This window comes from Myodes glareolus, chromosome 4, assembly GCF_982192425.1.
Source record: "Myodes glareolus chromosome 4, mMyoGla1.1, whole genome shotgun sequence".
In the NCBI taxonomy this organism is placed as follows: domain Eukaryota; kingdom Metazoa; phylum Chordata; class Mammalia; order Rodentia; family Cricetidae; genus Myodes; species Myodes glareolus.
Genome location: NC_142029.1, coordinates 80827007 through 80843394, shown reverse-complemented (window position 1 = coordinate 80843394; position 16388 = coordinate 80827007).

Sequence of the window (16388 nt, the reverse complement as noted above, 5' to 3'; positions counted from 1 at the left end):
TATGGCCAGAATTATAACAGTTCCTTTTAACAGTGTGGACAGCTGGACAAACCCTGAGTCCATCTGCAAACTGCTTAAATGAATTATGTATGTATGAATGAATTATGAGACAGGCAATATGGCAGTGCATGTTTTGTGGTGTGAGTAAAATAGACACCGTGTCACACAGGAAGTGGGGGACATGTGAAATGTCTGCTTCTGAACCGCTGTACCAGCCTCGTGCTCCTGATTCTCCAAGTTCCCCACCACAATGAACTCCATCCCTCTGGAACTTTAGGGCAGAATAAGCCCTTTTCTCCAAAGGCTGCTTTTCGTTGCGGTGTTTTATCATAGCAACAGAAGAAGAATTAGCAGAAACTCCATCAGCCAAGCCCTGAACACCTGTCCCACCTTGTTCTATCACTTCCTTACAGCAGCTGCTTCTGGAAAATTCCTAGTTAGCGTGTCCATTCCACAGACGAGGAAATGGAGATGTGGGGGAAGGGAAGGGATTTACCTGATGTTGCTAGAGTAACGATGTTTTGGGATTTTGTAACCTTCAGCTCAGTCTCTTCATCCTCACAGTACGTTCCTCCACTAGCCGGGTGACAGACTCTGCAGCGACCTAGGAGACAGACCTCCAGGCAGGTTAGTTGAGGTAAGAAGACCCATCCTTAAAGTAGGGGGCGCCATTTCCTGGGCTTGGGTTCCAGACTGATTTAGAAGAAAGCTGGCTGAACACGTTCATTTCTCTCTGCTTCCTGCCTGTGAATGCCGCGGAACAGCCCCTGCTGCTGTGACTTGCCTGACAAGACCAACTGTACCTTGAACAGTGGGCCCCAAAATAAACCGCTCCTCCCTGAAGACACCCTCACCCACCAGCAACCCCCTTTTAGAAAGCTGTGGCCACAGTGGAGGAATGTTGATCGCTGTAGTTCCCCCAATGCGGAGACACGAACTCGTTCCTTCCTGGCTCTCTAAGGAGAGACACGTTGATGGTGAAAGAGACTGGGGAGGGGCTTCAGCAGCCACAGCTTCTGGGAAGCATGGCTGCCAAGTTCCTGTGTCATAGACTTCAGGGGCCATAGTGGCTACGGCCCTGCATGAAAGTTTCCCATGGACTAAACTTATCCAGAATTGTTTCTGTCACTTGTGATCGTTTCAGCCCTTAGTGACAGTCACAAGCTGGCAAGCACAGGCTCTTGGACTTTGCTCTGACTGACTGGCTCCAGATCCTGTCCTCTTCCTTGTACCAGACATGGCCAGGAGGCAGCAGCTACCACACAGTTGCCGCCATGGAACCTGCAGCATGGGATGAGCTTTGAAAAAGAGAGGAGGTCGCTGGGAGGTGAGTGATGAGGGCTTCTGCATCTCTTCCCGCCAATGTGTGTTAGGAGTGGAGAGTCCAAGTTTCCTGGTCACCCGCTCACAAGCCTTGCTGTAGTTACATCTTCTGAGTGAAGCCCAGAGGTGGTGACCATGGTCCTGTTTCCACATGGTTATGACCTGCTTGTGCCAAGAGTTCAGTTTCCAGGATGGTCCCTAGAAGCCACAGCCCCTGACCCAAGGTCTTGACTGACTTGTCTGGTCAAAGCTGCCCCCCCATCCTCCCTTCCTCCCACTTTTAGAAGGTCCTGATACACATAAACTGAGATATAATCTTATCCGTGGTCAGCAGCTCCCTCTCTGTCATTCACCCAATGACAATCCAATCCAGCAAGGAAAGGCCTAGTTCCCAGGTAGAGGAATAGGAAGTTTGGGCAGTCAGATGAGAGAGGCTTGGGGCAGCTGCAGCGTCTCCTGTGAGAGGCCCCTCATACTCCACTCACAACGGCTGCCTCCAAGCAATTCGCTTACATTGGCTTCTCTGATTCCCTTAAAGATTGTTCTGCCCAGCTGGCCAGATCTGCTGGAGAGACAAGCTTGTTTGGTCAGGAAAATGCCAACCTGATTGTTTTCTAATCTGGTCTGTTTCCCTGCCCAGACTAGGAGTCTTCCATCTGACACTGAATTCTTTCCTATTTTTCCTGGCTTATTATGTTCCCTTGGCTCAACTCTTGGGCATTGGACCTCCTGGAGACTTCTCTATTCAGTGTCTCAGGAAGCCAATCAAGGGGTCCAGTACCGAAGATGGGGACACAAAAGGGAACAGGAAAGCTATTGGGGGGGAGGCGGGGGAGAAAGAAGCAAAAAAATGAACAATTCTGTGAATTCGCTTAGCAATGTGGAAGACATTAGCTTCCTGGTACTTCATACGTGAAAAGCAAAATAAACACTAATAGATTGAATTCATTAATCTTCGGCCATTCTTTCTGCTCTACACAGGATAACTGATTACATTTTATTCCATTTTTGAAAAGGTAATGTGTAATAAATACAACATGAAAAAGCAGAAAAACTTACAGCGAGGGAGGTTTCCTTTTCAACTTTGTTTTCATCTGCTTAGCCCCATAACTAATCACAATTCAAGCACATTGACCAAAATCATTTCAAACCAGTAATACTTGCCTCCCTAGGCTGTTTTTCATTTAATTTTATCCCATAGATTCAAATTTGAAGTACCAGTCTCACTAGCTTTTGAGATGGTTCTTGCTTTAAAAATGTCAGAAAGTGGAGTGTCACTGTGCTTCCGTCTTTGGCGGTTTTCGTCTGTGATGTTTCTGTAGCCCGGAGTCTCCTGACTCCAGATGATAAGTTTTATGTCTTAAACATCCCAAAAGTATTTGTTGGGTATTGTAGGATGGAAAGGGCCAAGGAGAAGGGAGAAAACACCCTGACCTTGGCTCCCGACTGCCAGGTTACCTTTCCCTCCGAGCAGCAATGCTCACAGGTGGATCTCAAGCCGATGAAAAGCACCACTCACAAGCACCTCCCCACCTCCACCTCCGTGGCAATCAAATGCTGAAAAAGTCACAAGAAGAATCTTGGGACTGTCGCGCCCTCTGTGCCTTCAGGGTCTAAATTGCTGTTTGACTGTTTTAGACCAAACCAGAGACACAGAAGGGGGTAATGGTCCTTTTCTGGAAGCTCAGATCAAGCCAAGCCAAGTGCTGCACCAGGCCCAGAGAAGGGGCAAGGGTGATGGTTTTTAGGGTTATTCTAAAGTCAAATGTTTGGTCTCAGGGTGGTATGGGGGCAAATTCAGGAGAGAAAGAACGTTCTAGAATAAGAATACTGTAACACTCTCCAATTCTGGTCACACAATGGATTTATCTACAGGATTTTTTAAAACCGTGGGCCCCTGAGCCTCACATCTCAGACATTCTGGATTCAGCTTTAGCAGATGGGGCAGGGCCCAGGGATGACAGTTTGAAAGTTGCCTTCAAAATGTGGCCAGGTTATGAACCCCAGGGCTGCACCCTGAACATTTACCTTGAACTGCACTGAGGTGGAAAATCGTGGGGCTACCATTGATACCATTGGACCTTGTGTCACACCTAGAGAATGAACTGAACAACGGAATTGGTCCTCGCTGAGGAGCATGGGTAAAGCCAGCCCCTGTCTGTGGGAAGAGAATACACAGCCTACTAAACCACAAGCAACGAACTCAGCCCCTGGCTGTGTGGGCACTCTAATTTAAGTAGCTCCTTCCATGGCTGGGTAGCCTGCCAGTAAAGCCACCCACCTCTGCTTTTCTCTGTAAAATGACCATTATACTTTTCCTTCCCACATAAAACAAACCTCTCAGTAGCTGAGAAAAAGACTCTACCTCCCAAGTTGTTTTCAAGGTCATATTACACACGAGATGGATGTCTCAAAAATAATGTGTGTTTTCTAAATTCAGTGACCGACAATTTTGCACAGATGGGAGGAAATAAATTCTTATCCTCGATCTAAAGTAGTATATTCTTTGGTCATTTGTTATTTGGAAATAGGCAATACTCCCAATAGAGATTTTTACCTTTGGGTCTCACTTTCCCCATCTGTAAAATGGGTATTGCAATCCATTCTTTGCAAGGTCACCAAGTTTTAAAGAAGAAACTGCCTGATTTATAGTTTGTGATCAGAAATGGATAATTTTTACATTGAAATAATTTTTTCAGTTTTTATCCTCCTTTCAACATTTAAAAAAGATGTTTGTCTGTGTGTGTGTGTGCATGTGTGTGTTTGTGTATGCGTGTGTGTGTGTGTGTATGTGTGTGACATGCATGCAGTGCCCATGAAGGCCAGAAAAGGGCATGGGATCCCTGGAACTGGAGTTGCAGGTAGCTGTCTGCTGCCTAGTAGGAGGGTTGGGAACTGAGCGAGGTCCCCTGAAAGAGTAGTAAACACTCTTAACCACCTCCCTGCCCATGTGGGTTATTTTGTATTCAAATAATAACACTATTCACATACTATTGCTACTATGTTCTAAATATATTCTCAGAGCAGGCATGGTGGGTCCCACCTTTAGTCCTGGGAGGTAGAGGCAGGCAGATCTCATACATTTGAGACTATCGTGTTCTACATTGGGAATTCTGGTCTACCCAGAACTACACAGTGAGACCATGTCTCAAACACACATACATACTCACACACACACACACTCTCTCTGTCTCCCTCCCTCTCTCTCTCTCTCTCTCTCTCTCTCTCTCTCTCTCTCACTCACACACACACATACACACACACACACACACTCACTCACACACATTCACTCAGACTCTCAGATACAGACAGACAGACACACATACCAACATCACCACCACTACCACCACCACCACCACCAAACCTCTCAAGTCTGTCCACTTCTCTGTCCCAATATTGTCCCCCTGTGCCAGCCACTTAGTCTCTCTTGCCAGACTACCACATCAGCTTCTTATTTTGTGTCCATTTTCCCGGACAGTTCTCTTCCCTCAAGCTGTCCCTACATATTGCAGTCAGAATCATCTTCCTGAGTTTGTCTGATTTTGTTACTTCTCTGCTTCAAACTCTCTGATTTATAGGACTTTCCAGGCTCTCCTCTCTGTCTGCCAATCTCCATGATTTACTTGCAGTTTCTGAATGTGTTCAATACTCTCTAGTTTTGAACTTTGCACATAATTTTCTTTCTGCTTTGGGTCACGGAATATCTGAAATAGCACGATCATAAAAAAAATCAAACTCATAGCATTTTCTTTCCAGATTGTCTGGACTGCAGATAATCTTAGCTTTCCCTGCTGCAGAATAACAAAGAATTTAATCAATATTTCTTTTCTGTAGATTGTAGACAACTGGCACAGTGGCTATGTGGGGTGGAGAATTTCACAGGGGTTTGTTTTTTAGTCAGTAAGGGCCATGCTATCCTGGGAATCTGATTTCCACACTATTCCAACTAATTGGGGTCATTTGGCAAAAACATTAAGAAGTAGCAGGGCAGAAGGCCTGACTGGAATTCTGGAGTCCAATAGTCAACACATAGACTACCATTCTTCTGAACTCCTGGCTCAGATAACAGACCAGGAACTGGGTGAATCTACCTGTATTCCCTACAGGGACCTCACCATCTGCATGTCCACAGTCAGATTCACTGTGAGCTCTGCCAATCATTCTACTCTCTGGAATTTCCTAGACCAATGAATTAGCAGAGATACCAACTAAGCACTAATTTCCTAAGCCATAAATCTGGACATTACTGTGTTGTAGAATATTAGTTTAGGATGTGTTATAATTTTTGATGCTGTGGAACATTTATTTAATGATGCAAAGATGTGTTGAATTCATTCATGTTGCATTTGTTTAACTCTGTGAAGCTGTGTTACTTTGCCTGTCTAAAATACGTGATTGGTCTAATAAAGAGCTGAACGGCCAATAACAAGGCAGGAGAGAGAAATGGGTGGGGCTGGCAGGCAGAGAGAATAAATAGGAGGAGAAATCTGGGAATAGGAGATAGAGGAGTGAGAAAAGGAGGAGAGGAGAATGACAGGAGCCACCCAGCAACACAGCAAGTCAACAAGTAAGATGACAAGAAAGATAATCTTGTGTATATTAGGTCAAAGCTCTACCACTGAGCTCTGCCTCCAGCGCTCACACAATCTTTTACATTGTGATTAGTTATAAGACTTTGTACTTACAGTTTTTTAATTCTTTCTGTATAATGGCATTTTAAAAAGAGCACTAGAGAGATAGCCCAGTGGTTAAGAGCAGTTGGTGCTCTTGCAGAGAGCCCGAGTTTGGTTCCCGGAATCCACATGGTGCCTCATAAACATCCATAATTCCAGTTTCAGGGGGTCAAACAGCCCTGTTCTGGCCTCTGAGGACAGCAGGAACACACACACTGTACATGTATGTTGGCACACATACATATACATAAAGTAAATTTTTTTGAAAAAAGAGGTTTAGAAAACCTTCAATTTTTAGATGTAGCCTGGCTTTCAAGGTGTCTCCTGCTGACAGTCTATATAAGGGCATGGAAGAAGGAAGCTGTTGGTGTTGCCTGCTTGCTCTTTATAGCGAGTTCATCCCTTCACTGGCGTTAGAGCACACTTCTTCAGGATTCTAGTGTCTACTGAAGACCAGATGAGACATCCAGCCTCGTGGACTGAACAGCTTCTTGAGCCACAGTCAGTCACTGTTGGATTAGCTGAAGAATAGCCTGCAAATTGTTCTAACACACACACACACACACACACACACACACACGCACACATACGTACACATATATTCATTCTATGAATTATTTTACTCTAGAAAACCCTGACTAATGCAGAGGAAACAGTCATGATTTACCAAATAAAAGGAAGTGTGTACTAGTGTGTATATACATCATATACATATACATACATACATATATACATACATACATACACACACATATGGGTGCAAAGGTTAATACCTCCTACCTTATTTTGTGAGTCAGTATCTCTCACTGGAGCTCCCTGATTCAGCTAGACTGACAGGACAGTGAGAACCAGAGGTTCTCCTGTCTCCAGACTTGAGACTACAGGCACATACTACTGTGCATGGATTTTCACAAAATAAAAAAAAAGAAAAGAAAAGAAAGGTATACAGAAATAGAAAAAGACAAAATTCCCAGAGGCAAAAGGTAGATAGGACAATTTAAGTTAAGAGACTAGCTTAAAATAAGCTAAGCTGAGGCCAGGCAGTAATAAGAAAGAATAAGCCTCTATGTATTTATTTGAGAGCTGGGTGGTGGCCCCCCAAAGAGCAAAGAACCAAAAGAGTAAAAAGCAAAAGCAAAACAAAACAAAAACCCAGTTACATTACTGTGTCTCTCCTTCTAAACCCCAGGCATGGGTAGCTCACACATCCTGGTGTCTTGCTTGTTATGTAATAGAGTTCTCTAGAAAAGCACAACCAACAGAAGAATCGTCTCCATGAGGAAAATGCTGAGGATTTGGTAGCTGCCTAGTCTATGAAACTGGATGCCTCAGGAGTCTCAACTTGACTCTGAAGGCCTCTGCTGTCTCTCCATGAGCTTCCTAGGGGTTTCTCTGCTTCTCATGGTACCTTTCAGTAAGCATCTCTGGAAGATGCCAGACACTGACTAAAATTCCCCATGACTCCATTTGTCCGTAAGACTGAGTTCCAATCTGAAATGTAACAGCTTTCATTGTATGGGACATGGATGGTGGCTTCATGTTTCCTCTGTGGTATCACCGTTGATTTGGGTCCACTCACATTCCCACAGTCTGGCTGTGATATACGCTGTAACTTTGTATCAGCTCAGCATCAGGCTGTGAGGTCCTCCCTTCCAAGGGTGTTCTCACAACACCCTCAACAAACAAAGTTCTTTCCTTACTGTAGGGCTGTGAAGCAGGAGAGACACACAAGGGGATGAGGCACAGCCTTTATTGGTGCAAAAGGCCTGGGAGGGGTCTTGTTCAGTGCAAGAACTGGGGAGCCTACATCCTCTTATAGGTAGGAGCACCTCAATGGTAGAAAAGAGGATAGGTAGAAAGGCGAACAGGACTGACCTCTGGTCTTCTATTGTGACCTACAGTTGGCCATTGCTAGGGAAATAAGGTAGGTGGTGGCTTAAAGAAGGTCAGCCAACAGATAAACCCCTCTCATGGTCGGCCATCACTGTGGATCAATAGAGCAGGAGGGCAAGCATGTAGATGAGCAAGTTACTTTAGTGTTGGAAATGAAATTACTTTAGTTCCAAGAATTATCATTGTTTAGCCAAAACAGCATAGCCCTAGCCAAGATGGGGCGTTCTATCCACCCATAAACTCAATCAAATGCACTTCAAAGTTTTAAAGGGAAAGTTTGTTTTCAGCACGGTCTTCAAGCTTACAACCACCCAATCCCCTTCCCCTTGGAGCCCTTACAGGAGGGTATCCCCCATTTCAGCAGTGGTTGACTGTCAGAGGGTAGTGGGGACAGCATGGAGCTTGAGTCTGTTAGGCAATAGAATGAAAAATCTTCACAGCGGAAGTCGTCAGTCAGAGGGAGCTCGATCCAGGATTAGCTTGACTTTGAATTTGGCTCTAGTACTTTGGCCCTAGGCCTACATACAACAGGAGCAGAGTGCAGCGGGATGAAACTCCTAACTGGAGTGGCAAGCTGTGGCCTCTGTACCAGGAAACCCCTACCACCCCGGTTTGCCCTTAGTGCATGTGGCAGTCTTAATAAGGGAATATGGGTAGCATGGGAAGTAGGGGGATGTAGAGAGATTCTAGAGTTTAGACGGCCAGAGGCCGGGAAGAAAGGAGACCGAGCTGGGAGGGGGAGAAAGGTCAGGGACTCTGCTCAGAAGATGGAAGGGAGTGTCACCCCATTTAAAAACCCTTCACCAGCATATTTGATATGAGGGCTTTCATGTCCTTGTCCTTTCAAATTCAGAATCCTACTTCCAGATTGCCTTGGAAAAGCAAGGGAGAATATGTGAGCTACCCTGCCCTTCTAACCTTCCGTCACTTGCCTAAGACACTGTCCACAGAAAATTCTCTCTATTAAGGGTAACCCCATCTTGACTGCAAATGGGAGAAAATGAAGCATTAAAGCACGAACTCCTCGTGTGGCATGTGAGCCTATTGCTGTCTGGGAGGGAATCCAGGGAGACCATAGTTTGGGGTTCAAGCTCACTTTGTCCTCGGACATGCTCGGCAGGTCAAAGCAGCTTTTTCAAATGCCACATTTTGATTTAACCCCTTCAAAAAGGAGTTACCTTCTACTGAAGAGGTTCACGTAATTGGAAACAGGCATTCTGGCAAAGACAGATGGAGAAATTCTTGGTGCAATGCCAGCCTAAAAGCCAATCTATCAAGCACAGTGGGACCCACAGAGGCTGGCTCATTAGAGCCTGTGGATTTACACAGGAATCGAATCATGGTGGACAATTGGGTAGTTTCTTGAGCATTGTGCAACTATGAATACAATTTTAAATGTAAAAAAAAATAAAGGAAAAGAGGAAATTGCTTCTCCTGGATCCATAGTTGCCATTTTTCTCCAATGAGGAATGCAGGTCAGGCATGCCAACACCACCCAACAGCTTAGTGTCGAGTATCCTCAGCTCTAGAGGTGATACAAGCTCTATGATAGTACATGGTGCAGAGGACACAGGCGGCATCATTGCCATTTGTTAACCTCTTTCTTAGCTTCTGGAAGCCTGTTCCTTATAGAGCTATCACACTCTTTCAAATGCGCATATTATGTTTAAGCCAGTTTCTGGTATTTCATGTTGAGGATAGCTTTGGGAGACGTCTTGGTGATGACTTACTATGCTTAGTCATGAGATCAGAGTGACCAGCTAATCAAAAGAGAGGGAGAGCCACAAGATGAGGCATTCAAAGTCTCTGGGTCATTTTGTTCAGTAGCCTTTGTGATCTTTGGCTAGTTGTATGCTTCTGGTGGGCCTCTGGGCATAATTTGAAGGAGGACGGGATTCACTTGATGCTCTGCTTGACTGTGCCTCTTAGAGCTCCTAAATTTTCCCTCGGAGCTCCAGCTGGGTTTTTCCTGGGTCCCTGTCTCAGCTCTTTGACTAATGAGCAAAAAGTAGCAAGTATAAAAACATGGATTGTGAGGTCACTGGTACAGGCTTGTAATTCTGGCTATGTGGGGTGCTGCAGGGAGGATGATGGCAAGTTCTAGGCCTATGAGCAAGTTCAAGGCTAGCCTGGGCATGCTAGTGAGACCTCATTTCAAAATACAGTTTTAAAAAAGGAGTTGAGAAGATTAGAAAAGACACATATTTTGTATTTTCTCTCATACGTGAAATCTAGATTTAAGTATTTGTGATAAATACCTTTATATATATATACCCAGGACTATGGTAGAAAGTGGACTATGGGCAGATGAGGGAGAACAAGAAAGGGTGATGGGAGGGAAAATGAAGGACAAATATAACATATTGTCTCATATGTAGACTACGGATTTAAACATGTACCATATGACCAACAAATACCACTGTTGGGGAAATATCCAGAGGAAAGAAAATCAGCATGATATGTCAAAGAGGCATGTGAACGCCCATATTTATATATAGAATCAACCTAGTTATTCATAGGTACATGAATGGAGAAAATGTGGTATATATACATATATAACAAAACACTCTCCAGCCATGAAAAAGAATGGCATCTTGTCACATGAAGCAATGTGGGTGAATATGAAAGTCTTTCTGTTAGGTAAAGTGTCAGACTAAAAGGGCAAATATGACATGTTCTCAGTTGTGTGTGGAAGCTAAATAAGTTGGTCTTACAGAGTGGAATAGTGTTCACTAGAGGTTAGGGGGCAGGGGAACAGAGAGAGGATTGTTAATGGGTTCAGGGGTTCAGTAGGATGGGATGAATAGCTTTAATGTTCTACTGTACAATAGGATATCCATATCATATTTCCATAGGACTATCAAAGAGTCCTAGATGCTCTCAAAGAAATACAAGTGTTTGAAGTGATTAATCTGTCACTGCCCTGAGCTTATATACTGCATATATGTATCAAAATATTACACTGTACTCCCCCGAAATATGCATTACTATTTTTATGTCTGTTAGAAGTAGAAAGATGTTTACTAGATTGAGTCATGAAAAGTAGAGAGGGCTGCAGCTCTCTCCCTAACTCTCTTGGTTCAGCTCCTTTGGTTATAGCAGTCAGTGGTCTAGGGTAGAGGGGTCTATGTAGTCACCTTTTTCCTCTGAGAACCTGAGCCTGTTGGAAACTGAGGCTGGGCTATTTTCCTTTTTCAGAGTCCCGGGCACCTGAACCTATGATAGTGATTTACCAAATCGAACAGGACACCACTACCGTATAGTGTAGAGCAATGAATGAACTCTTAACACTTGGACCAGGTGCCTGGGCTATAATGATCCTTCTTAAAAATCCAGGCCCTGGAAAAACAGGAATGAAATACAGTCAAGGAGCAGAGACAGCAAAATTCAGGACATGATGAACCAAGAGAAAGGAAATAAATGTATATGGATGTGTTTGTACACATACATATATAAACATACACATATATGCACATGTATCTATGAAGACCTACTTATATGACTGGCATTACTCCTATAATTTTACGTATATTCTTACCTCAATAATGTTCTCTGACAATCCTATGATGTGAACAGTATTATCAGTCCTGTTTTAGACATGAACTTAAGACGGAGGATTTAATTAACTTTCTCAAGGTCTGTGTCGAGATTTGAATGGAGGTCTTTCTGACTTCATAGTTTAAGTACTTGAGACCATTTGGGCCATCCAAGAGAGATTCCATTCTCTCAATAGGTTGGTGAACTGTAGGTTTTGCAGGACTAAGGCTTAGACTTCCCATGGTTTCCCAGCAGAAACTTGAACTGAAGTTCTCACAAAGCCTCATCCTTTCCATCTGGTGCAGAGATGGCTGACTGCCACCTGGTGCGGAGATAGCTGACCATGCTTCCTCAGGACAGGAAATGCACAGATAGAATGTTGCAATCCTGGCATATCTTTTAATCATTTTTAATAACACTGTCTATTTTTGTTCATTTGGCAGAAGAAATTGAACCTGAACCAGAAGAGTATAATTTTCAAGGAATCTCTTTAATTTGGGTCTTGTACAAAGAGCCATTCCAACTCACTAAAAGTATGGAAGGCATTTTGCATTTAAGGAAATAAGTTTTATGAGTCTGAGGATAATAATACAACCCAAAATGTATAGTTCTTAGGTCCCATTGGATGAAAGATGAAGTAGAACAACAAACTGGTTAGTTATGACTCATTAAAAGAAGACTGCATCAATAAATAAAAGATTTATTGCATTAATATATAATGAAGAAATAGACAGCTTCAGTCAGGATGCTTGGGGAAAAGACTGAACCATTTGATCCTGAATTTCTGTTCTTTTGTGACATTAATACCTATCATAAGTAAAGAGACACAGAAAATTATCTCAAAATCATCATCATCACCACCATCATCACCATCAGCATCATCACATCACCATCAGCATCATCATCACTGTCATCATCACCATCATCATCATGTGCAAGTGATCAAGGGTACCAAGCCAGCATGGGAGTGGTGCACATTTCTTTCTAATGTCAGAAGTTCCTTTTCAGTATGTCTGAGGAAGCTGTTTAGAGTTAGTTGGGAGTCTAGAAAAGATGATCACGTATTATATACATCCTGTAAATATGCATAATTATGATGTATGAATTAAAAATAAAAACAAAAACTCAAAAAGAAACAGCAATACCACATTATGATCCAAAATGTGCAAGCTGAATGTAATGACTAAGTTTGTTTCACTGAACATACGTCTGAGAGTTCATCTTAGAGGCATTATACGTGCATGGTAGGCGGTTGATTACAAATGAGCCCAAAGGGAACCATTAGGGAGGGCAGAGTTTCTTCGCAGAGAAGTGGTTCCAAAGTGTGAGTGAGATAGTTGGAATTATAGCAGGCTGTCAAAACATGAACTAGATGAAGAAAGGATCGCAATGAAAGTCTGAGACGGTCTACTTTTCTAGAATATGTTGATTTTTACAACCCATCTACTTAAGTCTTTAGCCACCAATAGTTACTTTAAAAATATTGACTTATTTATTTTTATTTTATGTGTGAGAGTTGTGCCTGCATGTCCATCTGTGCACCACATGTGTGCCTGCATGTCCATCTGTGCACCACATGTGTGCCTGCATGTCCATCTGTGCACCACATGTGTGCCTGCATGTCCATCTGTGCACCACATGTGTGCCTGCATGTCCATCTGTGCACCACATGTGTGCCTGCATGTGTATCTGTGCACCACATGTGTGCCTGCATGTACATCCGTGCACCACATGTGTGCCTGGCGCCGCAAAGGCCAGAAAGGGTCCACGATCCTCTAGAACTGGAATTACAGATGGTTGTGAATGTCCACATGGGTACTGGGAACCCACCTGAAGTCCTCTATAAGAGCAGCAACTGCTTTTAACCAGAGACATCTCTTTAGCCCTGATTGCTACTTTAATCCACACACAACAAATATTTTCTCCTTGCAGCAAACTTCAATATGGAACTTCTCGTTTGCTTTGCTTTCGCTTGGAACCAGTTGTGCCCTGGGTTTTCCTGGGTCGAGTTAAGACAGCATAATCAAGGAGGGAGCAGAAGCAGGAGCTATAGTGAGAATGGATTGCAGTAGATAGAGTCTCTGTGAGTACACTGGGTGCACCTTGAAGGATGTCTACAAACTCCCACATAGGCAAGTTCTGCTCACAGTATGGGTACCGTTTCTAGTTATCGCTAGGATAGTGAAATCCCCATGGAGGAGTTTTTCCTCAGCTGTAGTCAGCAAAGAACACAAAGTACTTAAAAGCACATCAAATATCAGAGCAGGAAAAGATCTTGTCGTTGAGTCTTCTTATTTAAAGACTGGGAAGGTAAAGGTTTACTGAAGACTGATTGGCTCACAGTGCGTGGTTGGAAGTGAACACAACTTGCCCGACTTTCACTGTGACCCAAGCCATCTTCCGAAGCTTATATCAGCTTTCTCTTTAGCTTCGTCTGTCTTCAGTGTGCACTTTATATCTTTTGTCATGGTTTCAGTACTATGTGAGGTTAGCATGATTTTCTAAAAGGCCTGAATTTTTCTTTTTAATTTTTAAATTAACAGTACGTCATTCTCTCATACAATACATTCCAACAAGTTATAAACCACACCTTTCTCTTCTTTTCTCTGCCATACATTATGGGTAGTGTTCTCATGGAAGTGTTTCTTTTTTTATTTATTATAATCCTAGCTCAAATTACCACTGAAAAAGGAAAAAGCTTTTACAGCCATAGTCTTTCCAGGAACTGGTTCCTGGGCTAGAAGTATGACTCAGTGGTAAGAGCACTTGCTTCACAAGCATGGTGACCAGAGTTTGACTCCTCAGTATCCATGTAAAAACCCAGGTGTGGTCATACACACTCCTATAAACCCAGGACTGTTGGGGGTGGAGGCTGGAGGATCTCAGGGGCTTTCTAACTGCCAGCCTAACTCTAGTTCGAGAGAGATTCTGTCTTAGGGAATAAGGAGGAGATAGAACAGAACATCTAATGTCCTTTGACCTACACATATGTTTATGATATATGTACCATGTACACATTTGTACATGTGCACACATAATACACATAATAACATAATACACCACACTCACCCACACAAAGTGCTCTCTCTCTCTCTCTCTCTCTCTCTCTCTCTCTCTGTCTCTCTCACACACACACACACACACACACACACACACACATACACACACACACCTTGTTCATATTCCACATTCAATTAGTGACTTCTCTAACAGTGACACTCTGGCGGTTGGTCCCTCAGCTAGAGAGCACCCCATGGTTCTGTTCCCAATCATAAATTAAGAGACTCAGAAACCATGAATGAGTGGCTATGAGCCCTTGAATAAAAATCTTGGTAGAGGAATAGCTATTATTATTATTTCCATCATGTGAAAACTAAAGGGTAAACAGAGAGATTATGCTTCAAGATGGAGGTGAGCCATGGCAAGATCAGAACACTGGATGAAAGTTAACAATAGACAAGCGCCATGTTACCCACCGTGGGCTGATTGCCTCCCTACTGGAGTTGATTGATATAACCAGCTGAATATAGTACCCCTCCTCTGTGTGCTTACATCTGACAGTGGGGACACAGCTGTCATAGGGACTGGGTGGTGGGTGTGCTCATTTCTTTTTGTCAATACAAATCTAGATGTGTTGGGGAAGAGGGATTCTTCACTGAGAAGATGGCCTTAAGATGGCCTGTAGGCAAGTCTGTGGGATATTATTTTAATTAATGATTGGTGCGGGAGGACGCAGCCCATTGTGGATGGTGCACCCCTTGGCAGACGATCCTGGATGATATAAGAAGGTGAACTCAGCAAGCGACGAGAAGAAAGCCAGCAGATAGTATTCCTTTGTAGTCTCGACTTCGGCTTCTGCCCCAGCTTCCCTCAGTGGTGGTCTGTACCCTGACAGTTGTAAGCCGAACTAAAAACCCTTTCCCTCCCAAGATGCCCTTGGTCATGGTGTTTATCACAACCCTAGAGACCCTAACTAAGATAGTAGGTTTCTAGAAGTCTCTTGTCACAGGTTAAGACTAGTCAATATTAAGCACATTACTCTATCTTGGAAGAAGTTCCAGAAGATTGGAAGCACACTACCATCTGTGTGTGAGCCCTGCCTGCCTTTTCACCCGCACCACTTCCTAAGCTCTTGTGCCTGGACCACTTCCTGAGCTCTTGACCCCACATATTGCTGTCAAACCTTTCCTAAATATATGGCTGAGTAGAATAGATGTCCTCAGGGGCTTCCTTGACGAGGGAGGAAGGACTCCGTCTTCTGCTGCCAGGTTCAGCTGCTCTCGTCTCAGAACTGTTTCATTTTTTCTTCTTGGCTATTGTCAGTTTTCTTCCCATTTTAACCTATTCTTTTATTCCCAACCATATAGCCATATAGCTGTCTGTCTGTCTGTCTATCTATCTATCTATCTATCTATCTATCTATCTATCTATCTATCTATCTGTCTATCATCTATCTATTTATCTGCCTAGGAAATGCAGGGAACATGATGTTGTTGAGGGGTAGTCTTCTTTGGTGAACCAATGATAACAGAGATAGGTTGGAGACTATTCTTATTCTTAAGAGCTGCTTTAAGGACACTTTGTCCTGAGGACTTCATATTAATATAACCCTAATTATCTCTGAAATTTTTTTTGTAGAGATCTAGACTCCAACTATTACACTTACTTGTATCTCTTCAGTCTCCTCGGTTCTTCTAAGATTAGTATGGGCAAGGTCATGGCTAGTTGTCTTGGAATGTCTCACGTTCTAGATGCTTCTGATTGCCTCCTCATTCTTAGATCATGGAGATATCTTCAAGTGGGGTAAGGATATAGGCGAGATATAGCCTGCTGCCTGCAAGGGAGAAGACTCACAATGTCGGCTATCCCTCTGCGGATGACATTAAGCTTGATTTTCCTGTTCTTGTTCATGTGGAGGAAGTGTCTGATGAAAGAGAATTGGAGAGAAAGCTCCAGGTGTTA